An 11,465-nucleotide genomic window follows, 5' to 3' on the forward strand; every position below is an offset into this window, starting at 1 on the left:
TGGCCCGCTGGGGCTCTGCCCGACCCAGGGCTGAGAGATGCAACCTCCCAGCTCTGGGTCCCTGCAGGAAGTGTTGGCAAGCACAGGGCCAGTCCTCCAAAGGCCCAGGTGCAGGGAGCCCAGGCCAAGCAGCCTGTGGAAGAAGCCACATGCTGTGCCACCCCGGGGAACACGACTGCAGGCCACGGCCCTTCCCACCTCCTCCTCCTCCTCCTCCTCCTCCTCCTCCTCCTCCTCCCACCCCGCCCCCGCCCCCGCCCCCACATGGCACAGGGCCCAGAGACACCTCAGACACTTGCTACCCAAAGTGCAAAGGGCATCAGTTGCTCCTCCAAACCCCCCCCCCAGCCCAGCAGACCGCGTTGTCCAGCCAGCCACCGGGCCTCCCTGGGGTGCCCAGCACAAAAGTGCAGACACCCACCGGACCCTCAATCTCAGTTTTCGGATGTTTTTGCCACTCTAAGGACCCGCAGGCCAGCTGGGCCTTCTGGCAGGACAGAGAGCCCCGGAATCCGACGTGGAGAGCTGGGTGTACGTCCCCATGAGGAGGCGGTCCCCACCTCCGCGGCTATCCCCTTGCGGGGAGCGGCAGCCGCGGGGCCTCAGAGAAGACACCAGGCTGGGCCCCCACGGCACAGCGGGAGCACGTCCCCCGCAGGCCACTTAGCGATGGCGGCCAGCCGGCGGACGGTTGGGTTGCGCGAGACGCTGCGGCCGCCCTGCTACCGGGTTCCTGGGAGGGCGTCCTGGAACCAGCGTCCACACCAAGCCCTTGGAAGGCCCAGGCGACGGAGGAGCCCCGTCAGGCAGGGGCCGAGGACGGTGACGGCCCGGGCGGGGAGGAGCGTGTCAGGCAGGGGCAGAGGACGGTGACAGGTGATAGGCCGGGCGGGAAGGAGTCAGTCAGGCAGGGGCCGTGGAGGAGACGGGCTGGGTAAGGGTTAGGGTTAGTGTCAGGGCACAAGTCACAATCGCAAAGACCTGGAAGCCACCCGAGTGCCCATCGACCCACGAGTGGGTAAATAAAATGTGGCGCGTGGACACCACGGAGTGCTATTCGGCTATGAGGAGCAGCGGTGAGGGGGCACCTCTCGTGGTTCTCCTGGCCAGAGCTGGAACCCGTTCCAGTAAGCCAAGTATCCCAAGAATGGACACACGAGCACCACGTGCTCGCGCTCACCAGCAAATGGGTACGAACCGATGGACACCTAAGTGGACACAGAGGAATCACCTTCTTCGGGTGGGTGTCGGGCGGGTGGGGGGAGGGGGATGGGCATACACATCCATTAGGAATGGGGTGGGTACGCACCGACTGGGGGATGGGCGCACTTGAAGCTCTGACGCACCGACTGGGGGATGGGCGCACTTGAAGCTCTGACCCGAGGGGGGAGGCTGGGAGAGGGCAACGCACCCGACCTTAACATTGGTGCCCCCACAATATGCTGGAGCAACATGAGAGGTAAATGAATAAGAACACGGGGGGGGGGGGAGGGGGGCACGGGCAACACATGTCACCTTAATACTTGGACTCCCATCATCTGCTTGAAAAGAGAGAGAAAAGAAAATGCAATAATAGAGATAAGAGACACTTTTTAAAAATAATGAATCCGGCCGGGCGCTGTGGCTCACGCCTGTAATCCTAGCTCTTGGGAGGCCGAGGCGGGCGGATTGCTCAAGGTCAGGAGTTCAAAACCAGCCTGAGCAAGAGCGAGACCCCGTCTCTACTATAAATAGAAAGGAATTAATTGGCCAACTGATATATATATAAAAATTAGCGGGGCATGGTGGCGCATGCCTGCAGTCCCAGCTACCCGGGAGGCTGAGGCAGAAGGATCACTGGAGCCCAGGAGTTTGAAGTTGCTGTGAGCTAGGCTGACGCCACGGCACTCACTCTAGCCTGGGCACCAAACCGAGACTCTGTCTCAAAAAAAAAAAAAAAAAAATGAATCCGAAGAGAAAAGTAAAAGGAGGCCTGTGGAGCAGGTCTGGGTGTGACTCCGGATCCCCCAACATCAGGTGCCACCACCAAAGATTCCTACGTGTAGCCCATAGAACCCCAAAAGCAACGGGACGAGTTCTGGTCACATACTCCCTCAAAATGACATCCTGGCCTTCTTCTGGAACTCCCTCCCCTCTCAGACTCTCAAGGTTTCCTCCAGCGTGTCGGCTCCCACAGAGCAGACCTTTGGTCTGAGACCTGACTGTCCAGAAGCCACGCATGCTGCCGCGTGGCGGCGGTGTCGCGGCTCGGGACAAGAGGAGGCCCCACGGTGCGGGCTGGGGCGCGCCAGGCACCGCGGCGGACGCTGAGGGTGGGGGTCACCCCCACCCCGGGCCGCCCCCGCACTCCCAGAAACGCGACAGAACCAGAGGCAAAAAAAAAAAGAAGAAGCCTACGGCACCCGGTATTCCCGGGCGGTCTCCCATCCAAGTTCTAACCAGGCCCGAGCCTGCTTAGCTTCCGAGACCAGACGGGATCGGGCGCGTTCGGGGTGGTGTGGCCGTGGACGGCGGAGGGCGCCCCTGCCCCGCTCAAGAAGCCGAGCCTCTCTGCGCTTCCCCGCCGCCGCCTCCCGCCCCAGGCCCCGCGCCGGGTCGGGCCTGTTGAGTTCGCCGGCCGGGTCCCGCGGGCTCCGAGGGACGGGGGTGACAGGCGGGGCGGGCCGGGGTTGGGGGCTGTCTCTGTATACACACACACTCACACTCACACTCACTCACTCACTCACACTCACACAAGATGCGCCTCCACGGCTGGACCCGCCAAGGTGGAGACCTTCAAGCCCCCCTCCTCTCCTTGCCTGGCCTCCTTCACCTCCCCGCCCCCCACCCCCAGCTCGCACGGGCGGGAGGGGCGGGGCGCTCGCCCTTTGACCCCAGCCAGGGGCGGCCCTCCCCCACAACCCCTTTCAGCTGCGCCCCCCACCCTGTGGCCCGGCGGCCGCCTATTCCCCCGGGCCAGGGCTGGGGCACAGCGCACGGGGGAGGGGAGCCAGTGTATGGGGCGTCTCTCTCTCTCTCTCTCTCTCTCTCTCTCTCTCTCTCTCTCTCTCTCTCTCTCTCTCTCTCGGGATGTGTCCCATGGGTGGGGTGGGGTGGCGTGGTTTGTGGGGCGCTGAAGAAATCAGTCCCCTCCATCTCCTCCCTCTGGAAAACACCCAAGCCCTTGGAGAACTGCCCGCACCTCTACCTACCGTGGGGGCCGGGACCCTCCTCTTTGTCCTCCTGTGGCCCAGTCCAAGGGGCCTGGACCTGGCCGGGGCTGCACTGGACCCCAACCACCCTGGCGTGTGGACTCGCTAAAAATCGGCGATTAGATATTGGATTCCAGCGTCATTGAGGTCATTTCACTAATGAGTGCACCGCAAAGAGTTTCCTAATCCATCTGTGAGGGTGGCAACCGAAAGAGAATTTTAGAGCTGACAGAATAGGCGAGGAAAGGCATAGGAGATTTCCACACCCAGTAAGGAAGCCTTTCCCGAAGTGGAAGAAAGAAAGGAGCAAACAGAGACACCGGTAGCCCGCCCGGATCAGAGTCTGCCCCTGAGAGAAAGTACCCTGACCAGGTTCTCCCGTGGGTGGGTCGCGAGCTAGCGGCATTCAGAAGAGCGAGGCCCGCAGTCTGTGCGGAAGACACCTGCACTCGGGTGTGTGTGGCGGCACAATTCACAAGCAGCTCCAGATGTTAAACCAAGGAGAAGCCAGGGAGTTCCCAACGCCCCAGGTGTCCTCAGCCCACGACTGGCTGCTGTGGGAATGCGAAGCCCGGCTCCTTGTCTCAGAGCGGGGCAACCAGGAGGTGTGATGTCCACCCCGGGGTTCCCAGGAGGATCAGACTGAAGCTGGGACTTGGCCTGAAAGTGTCCCCTCGCATGGCCACCCCCTTCCCCTTCCTGCTCCTCTACTCCTGGTGCCCCTCCATCCAGGGGCCAGACCTTAAAGAGTCACCCGCAAGAGAATCCTGGTCCCAAAGGAGCCTTCTGGGGGACCCCTGCTGAGAGAGGTTGTGGGCATGGCCCGCTGGGGCTCTGCCTGACCCAGGGCTGAGAGATGCAACCTCCCAGCTCTGGGTCCCTGCAGGAAGTGTTGGCAAGCACAGGGCCAGTCCTCCAAAGGCCCAGGTGCAGGGAGCCCAGGCCAAGCAGCCTGTGGAAGAAGCCACATGCTGTGCCACCCCGGGGAACACGACTGCAGGCCACGGCCCTTCCCACCTCCTCCTCCTCCTCCTCCTCCTCCTCCTCCTCCTCCTCCCACCCCGCCCCCGCCCCCGCCCCCACATGGCACAGGGCCCAGAGACACCTCAGACACTTGCTACCCAAAGTGCAAAGGGCATCAGTTGCTCCTCCAAACCCCCCCCCCAGCCCAGCAGACCGCGTTGTCCAGCCAGCCACCGGGCCTCCCTGGGGTGCCCAGCACAAAAGTGCAGACACCCACCGGACCCTCAATCTCAGTTTTCGGATGTTTTTGCCACTCTAAGGACCCGCAGGCCAGCTGGGCCTTCTGGCAGGACAGAGAGCCCCGGAATCCGACGTGGAGAGCTGGGTGTACGTCCCCATGAGGAGGCGGTCCCCACCTCCGCGGCTATCCCCTTGCGGGGAGCGGCAGCCGCGGGGCCTCAGAGAAGACACCAGGCTGGGCCCCCACGGCACAGCGGGAGCACGTCCCCCGCAGGCCACTTAGCGATGGCGGCCAGCCGGCGGACGGTTGGGTTGCGCGAGACGCTGCGGCCGCCCTGCTACCGGGTTCCTGGGAGGGCGTCCTGGAACCAGCGTCCACACCAAGCCCTTGGAAGGCCCAGGCGACGGAGGAGCCCCGTCAGGCAGGGGCCGAGGACGGTGACGGCCCGGGCGGGGAGGAGCGTGTCAGGCAGGGGCAGAGGACGGTGACAGGTGATAGGCCGGGCGGGAAGGAGTCAGTCAGGCAGGGGCCGTGGAGGAGACGGGCTGGGTAAGGGTTAGGGTTAGTGTCAGGGCACAAGTCACAATCGCAAAGACCTGGAAGCCACCCGAGTGCCCATCGACCCACGAGTGGGTAAATAAAATGTGGCGCGTGGACACCACGGAGTGCTATTCGGCTATGAGGAGCAGCGGTGAGGGGGCACCTCTCGTGGTTCTCCTGGCCAGAGCTGGAACCCGTTCCAGTAAGCCAAGTATCCCAAGAATGGACACACGAGCACCACGTGCTCGCGCTCACCAGCAAATGGGTACGAACCGATGGACACCTAAGTGGACACAGAGGAATCACCTTCTTCGGGTGGGTGTCGGGCGGGTGGGGGGAGGGGATGGGCATACACATCCATTAGGAATGGGGTGGGTACGCACCGACTGGGGGATGGGCGCACTTGAAGCTCTGACGCACCGACTGGGGGATGGGCGCACTTGAAGCTCTGACCCGAGGGGGGAGGCTGGGAGAGGGCAACGCACCCGACCTTAACATTGGTGCCCCCACAATATGCTGGAGCAACATGAGAGGTAAATGAATAAGAACACGGGGGGGGGGAGGGGGGCACGGGCAACACATGTCACCTTAATACTTGGACTCCCATCATCTGCTTGAAAAGAGAGAGAAAAGAAAATGCAATAATAGAGATAAGAGACACTTTTTAAAAATAATGAATCCGGCCGGGCGCTGTGGCTCACGCCTGTAATCCTAGCTCTTGGGAGGCCGAGGCGGGCGGATTGCTCAAGGTCAGGAGTTCAAAACCAGCCTGAGCAAGAGCGAGACCCCGTCTCTACTATAAATAGAAAGGAATTAATTGGCCAACTGATATATATATAAAAATTAGCGGGGCATGGTGGCGCATGCCTGCAGTCCCAGCTACCCGGGAGGCTGAGGCAGAAGGATCACTGGAGCCCAGGAGTTTGAAGTTGCTGTGAGCTAGGCTGACGCCACGGCACTCACTCTAGCCTGGGCAACAAACCGAGACTCTGTCTCAAAAAAAAAAAAAAAAAATGAATCCGAAGAGAAAAGTAAAAGGAGGCCTGTGGAGCAGGTCTGGGTGTGACTCCGGATCCCCCAACATCAGGTGCCACCACCAAAGATTCCTACGTGTAGCCCATAGAACCCCAAAAGCAACGGGACGAGTTCTGGTCACATACTCCCTCAAAATGACATCCTGGCCTTCTTCTGGAACTCCCTCCCCTCTCAGACTCTCAAGGTTTCCTCCAGCGTGTCGGCTCCCACAGAGCAGACCTTTGGTCTGAGACCTGACTGTCCAGAAGCCACGCATGCTGCCGCGTGGCGGCGGTGTCGCGGCTCGGGACAAGAGGAGGCCCCACGGTGCGGGCTGGGGCGCGCCAGGCACCGCGGCGGACGCTGAGGGTGGGGGTCACCCCCACCCCGGGCCGCCCCCGCACTCCCAGAAACGCGACAGAACCAGAGGCAAAAAAAAAAAGAAGAAGCCTACGGCACCCGGTATTCCCGGGCGGTCTCCCATCCAAGTTCTAACCAGGCCCGAGCCTGCTTAGCTTCCGAGACCAGACGGGATCGGGCGCGTTCGGGGTGGTGTGGCCGTGGACGGCGGAGGGCGCCCCTGCCCCGCTCAAGAAGCCGAGCCTCTCTGCGCTTCCCCGCCGCCGCCTCCCGCCCCAGGCCCCGCGCCGGGTCGGGCCTGTTGAGTTCGCCGGCCGGGTCCCGCGGGCTCCGAGGGACGGGGGTGACAGGCGGGGCGGGCCGGGGTTGGGGGCTGTCTCTGTATACACACACACTCACACTCACACTCACTCACTCACTCACACTCACACAAGATGCGCCTCCACGGCTGGACCCGCCAAGGTGGAGACCTTCAAGCCCCCCTCCTCTCCTTGCCTGGCCTCCTTCACCTCCCCGCCCCCCACCCCCAGCTCGCACGGGCGGGAGGGGCGGGGCGCTCGCCCTTTGACCCCAGCCAGGGGCGGCCCTCCCCCACAACCCCTTTCAGCTGCGCCCCCCACCCTGTGGCCCGGCGGCCGCCTATTCCCCCGGGCCAGGGCTGGGGCACAGCGCACGGGGGAGGGGAGCCAGTGTATGGGGCGTCTCTCTCTCTCTCTCTCTCTCTCTCTCTCTCTCTCTCTCTCTCTCTCTCTCTCTCGGGATGTGTCCCATGGGTGGGGTGGGGTGGCGTGGTTTGTGGGGCGCTGAAGAAATCAGTCCCCTCCATCTCCTCCCTCTGGAAAACACCCAAGCCCTTGGAGAACTGCCCGCACCTCTACCTACCGTGGGGGCCGGGACCCTCCTCTTTGTCCTCCTGTGGCCCAGTCCAAGGGGCCTGGACCTGGCCGGGGCTGCACTGGACCCCAACCACCCTGGCGTGTGGACTCGCTAAAAATCGGCGATTAGATATTGGATTCCAGCGTCATTGAGGTCATTTCACTAATGAGTGCACCGCAAAGAGTTTCCTAATCCATCTGTGAGGGTGGCAACCGAAAGAGAATTTTAGAGCTGACAGAATAGGCGAGGAAAGGCATAGGAGATTTCCACACCCAGTAAGGAAGCCTTTCCCGAAGTGGAAGAAAGAAAGGAGCAAACAGAGACACCGGTAGCCCGCCCGGATCAGAGTCTGCCCCTGAGAGAAAGTACCCTGACCAGGTTCTCCCGTGGGTGGGTCGCGAGCTAGCGGCATTCAGAAGAGCGAGGCCCGCAGTCTGTGCGGAAGACACCTGCACTCGGGTGTGTGTGGCGGCACAATTCACAAGCAGCTCCAGATGTTAAACCAAGGAGAAGCCAGGGAGTTCCCAACGCCCCAGGTGTCCTCAGCCCACGACTGGCTGCTGTGGGAATGCGAAGCCCGGCTCCTTGTCTCAGAGCGGGGCAACCAGGAGGTGTGATGTCCACCCCGGGGTTCCCAGGAGGATCAGACTGAAGCTGGGACTTGGCCTGAAAGTGTCCCCTCGCATGGCCACCCCCTTCCCCTTCCTGCTCCTCTACTCCTGGTGCCCCTCCATCCAGGGGCCAGACCTTAAAGAGTCACCCGCAAGAGAATCCTGGTCCCAAAGGAGCCTTCTGGGGGACCCCTGCTGAGAGAGGTTGTGGGCATGGCCCGCTGGGGCTCTGCCCGACCCAGGGCTGAGAGATGCAACCTCCCAGCTCTGGGTCCCTGCAGGAAGTGTTGGCAAGCACAGGGCCAGTCCTCCAAAGGCCCAGGTGCAGGGAGCCCAGGCCAAGCAGCCTGTGGAAGAAGCCACATGCTGTGCCACCCCGGGGAACACGACTGCAGGCCACGGCCCTTCCCACCTCCTCCTCCTCCTCCTCCTCCTCCTCCTCCTCCTCCTCCCACCCCGCCCCCGCCCCCGCCCCCACATGGCACAGGGCCCAGAGACACCTCAGACACTTGCTACCCAAAGTGCAAAGGGCATCAGTTGCTCCTCCAAACCCCCCCCCCAGCCCAGCAGACCGCGTTGTCCAGCCAGCCACCGGGCCTCCCTGGGGTGCCCAGCACAAAAGTGCAGACACCCACCGGACCCTCAATCTCAGTTTTCGGATGTTTTTGCCACTCTAAGGACCCGCAGGCCAGCTGGGCCTTCTGGCAGGACAGAGAGCCCCGGAATCCGACGTGGAGAGCTGGGTGTACGTCCCCATGAGGAGGCGGTCCCCACCTCCGCGGCTATCCCCTTGCGGGGAGCGGCAGCCGCGGGGCCTCAGAGAAGACACCAGGCTGGGCCCCCACGGCACAGCGGGAGCACGTCCCCCGCAGGCCACTTAGCGATGGCGGCCAGCCGGCGGACGGTTGGGTTGCGCGAGACGCTGCGGCCGCCCTGCTACCGGGTTCCTGGGAGGGCGTCCTGGAACCAGCGTCCACACCAAGCCCTTGGAAGGCCCAGGCGACGGAGGAGCCCCGTCAGGCAGGGGCCGAGGACGGTGACGGCCCGGGCGGGGAGGAGCGTGTCAGGCAGGGGCAGAGGACGGTGACAGGTGATAGGCCGGGCGGGAAGGAGTCAGTCAGGCAGGGGCCGTGGAGGAGACGGGCTGGGTAAGGGTTAGGGTTAGTGTCAGGGCACAAGTCACAATCGCAAAGACCTGGAAGCCACCCGAGTGCCCATCGACCCACGAGTGGGTAAATAAAATGTGGCGCGTGGACACCACGGAGTGCTATTCGGCTATGAGGAGCAGCGGTGAGGGGGCACCTCTCGTGGTTCTCCTGGCCAGAGCTGGAACCCGTTCCAGTAAGCCAAGTATCCCAAGAATGGACACACGAGCACCACGTGCTCGCGCTCACCAGCAAATGGGTACGAACCGATGGACACCTAAGTGGACACAGAGGAATCACCTTCTTCGGGTGGGTGTCGGGCGGGTGGGGGGAGGGGATGGGCATACACATCCATTAGGAATGGGGTGGGTACGCACCGACTGGGGGATGGGCGCACTTGAAGCTCTGACCCGAGGGGGGAGGCTGGGAGAGGGCAACGCACCCGACCTTAACATTGGTGCCCCCACAATATGCTGGAGCAACATGAGAGGTAAATGAATAAGAACACGGGGGGGGAGGGGGGCACGGGCAACACATGTCACCTTAATACTTGGACTCCCATCATCTGCTTGAAAAGAGAGAGAAAAGAAAATGCAATAATAGAGATAAGAGACACTTTTTAAAAATAATGAATCCGGCCGGGCGCTGTGGCTCACGCCTGTAATCCTAGCTCTTGGGAGGCCGAGGCGGGCGGATTGCTCAAGGTCAGGAGTTCAAAACCAGCCTGAGCAAGAGCGAGACCCCGTCTCTACTATAAATAGAAAGGAATTAATTGGCCAACTGATATATATATAAAAATTAGCGGGGCATGGTGGCGCATGCCTGCAGTCCCAGCTACCCGGGAGGCTGAGGCAGAAGGATCACTGGAGCCCAGGAGTTTGAAGTTGCTGTGAGCTAGGCTGACGCCACGGCACTCACTCTAGCCTGGGCACCAAACCGAGACTCTGTCTCAAAAAAAAAAAAAAAAAAATGAATCCGAAGAGAAAAGTAAAAGGAGGCCTGTGGAGCAGGTCTGGGTGTGACTCCGGATCCCCCAACATCAGGTGCCACCACCAAAGATTCCTACGTGTAGCCCATAGAACCCCAAAAGCAACGGGACGAGTTCTGGTCACATACTCCCTCAAAATGACATCCTGGCCTTCTTCTGGAACTCCCTCCCCTCTCAGACTCTCAAGGTTTCCTCCAGCGTGTCGGCTCCCACAGAGCAGACCTTTGGTCTGAGACCTGACTGTCCAGAAGCCACGCATGCTGCCGCGTGGCGGCGGTGTCGCGGCTCGGGACAAGAGGAGGCCCCACGGTGCGGGCTGGGGCGCGCCAGGCACCGCGGCGGACGCTGAGGGTGGGGGTCACCCCCACCCCGGGCCGCCCCCGCACTCCCAGAAACGCGACAGAACCAGAGGCAAAAAAAAAAAGAAGAAGCCTACGGCACCCGGTATTCCCGGGCGGTCTCCCATCCAAGTTCTAACCAGGCCCGAGCCTGCTTAGCTTCCGAGACCAGACGGGATCGGGCGCGTTCGGGGTGGTGTGGCCGTGGACGGCGGAGGGCGCCCCTGCCCCGCTCAAGAAGCCGAGCCTCTCTGCGCTTCCCCGCCGCCTCCTCCCCCCGCCCCAGGCCCCGCGCCGGGTCGGGCCTGTTGAGTTCGCCGGCCGGGTCCCGCGGGCTCCGAGGGACGGGGGTGACAGGCGGGGCGGGCCGGGGTTGGGGGCTGTCTCTGTATACACACACACTCACACTCACACTCACTCACTCACTCACACTCACACAAGATGCGCCTCCACGGCTGGACCCGCCAAGGTGGAGACCTTCAAGCCCCCCTCCTCTCCTTGCCTGGCCTCCTTCACCTCCCCGCCCCCCACCCCCAGCTCGCACGGGCGGGAGGGGCGGGGCGCTCGCCCTTTGACCCCAGCCAGGGGCGGCCCTCCCCCACAACCCCTTTCAGCTGCGCCCCCCACCCTGTGGCCCGGCGGCCGCCTATTCCCCCGGGCCAGGGCTGGGGCACAGCGCACGGGGGAGGGGAGCCAGTGTATGGGGCGTCTCTCTCTCTCTCTCTCTCTCTCTCTCTCTCTCTCTCTCTCTCTCTCTCTCTCTCTCTCTCTCTCGGGATGTGTCCCATGGGTGGGGTGGGGTGGCGTGGTTTGTGGGGCGCTGAAGAAATCAGTCCCCTCCATCTCCTCCCTCTGGAAAACACCCAAGCCCTTGGAGAACTGCCCGCACCTCTACCTACCGTGGGGGCCGGGACCCTCCTCTTTGTCCTCCTGTGGCCCAGTCCAAGGGGCCTGGACCTGGCCGGGGCTGCACTGGACCCCAACCACCCTGGCGTGTGGACTCGCTAAAAATCGGCGATTAGATATTGGATTCCAGCGTCATTGAGGTCATTTCACTAATGAGTGCACCGCAAAGAGTTTCCTAATCCATCTGTGAGGGTGGCAACCGAAAGAGAATTTTAGAGCTGACAGAATAGGCGAGGAAAGGCATAGGAGATTTCCACACCCAGTAAGGAAGCCTTTCCCGAAGTGGAAGAAA

General features: G+C 62.4%; 3 pseudogenes; all 3 read right to left on the reverse strand.

Moving 5' to 3' along the window:
• Window positions 1–2,390: 2,390 nt before the first annotated feature.
• On the reverse strand, window positions 2,391–2,509 carry LOC142876672 (uncharacterized; annotated as a pseudogene).
• A 3,887-nt stretch (window positions 2,510–6,396) lies between these two features.
• LOC142876673 (uncharacterized) lies at window positions 6,397–6,515 on the reverse strand (annotated as a pseudogene).
• A 3,843-nt stretch (window positions 6,516–10,358) lies between these two features.
• LOC142876674 (uncharacterized) lies at window positions 10,359–10,477 on the reverse strand (annotated as a pseudogene).
• Window positions 10,478–11,465: the final 988 nt, after the last annotated feature.

Source organism: Microcebus murinus, chromosome 15 (genome assembly GCF_040939455.1).
Source record: "Microcebus murinus isolate Inina chromosome 15, M.murinus_Inina_mat1.0, whole genome shotgun sequence".
Classification (NCBI taxonomy): domain Eukaryota; kingdom Metazoa; phylum Chordata; class Mammalia; order Primates; family Cheirogaleidae; genus Microcebus; species Microcebus murinus.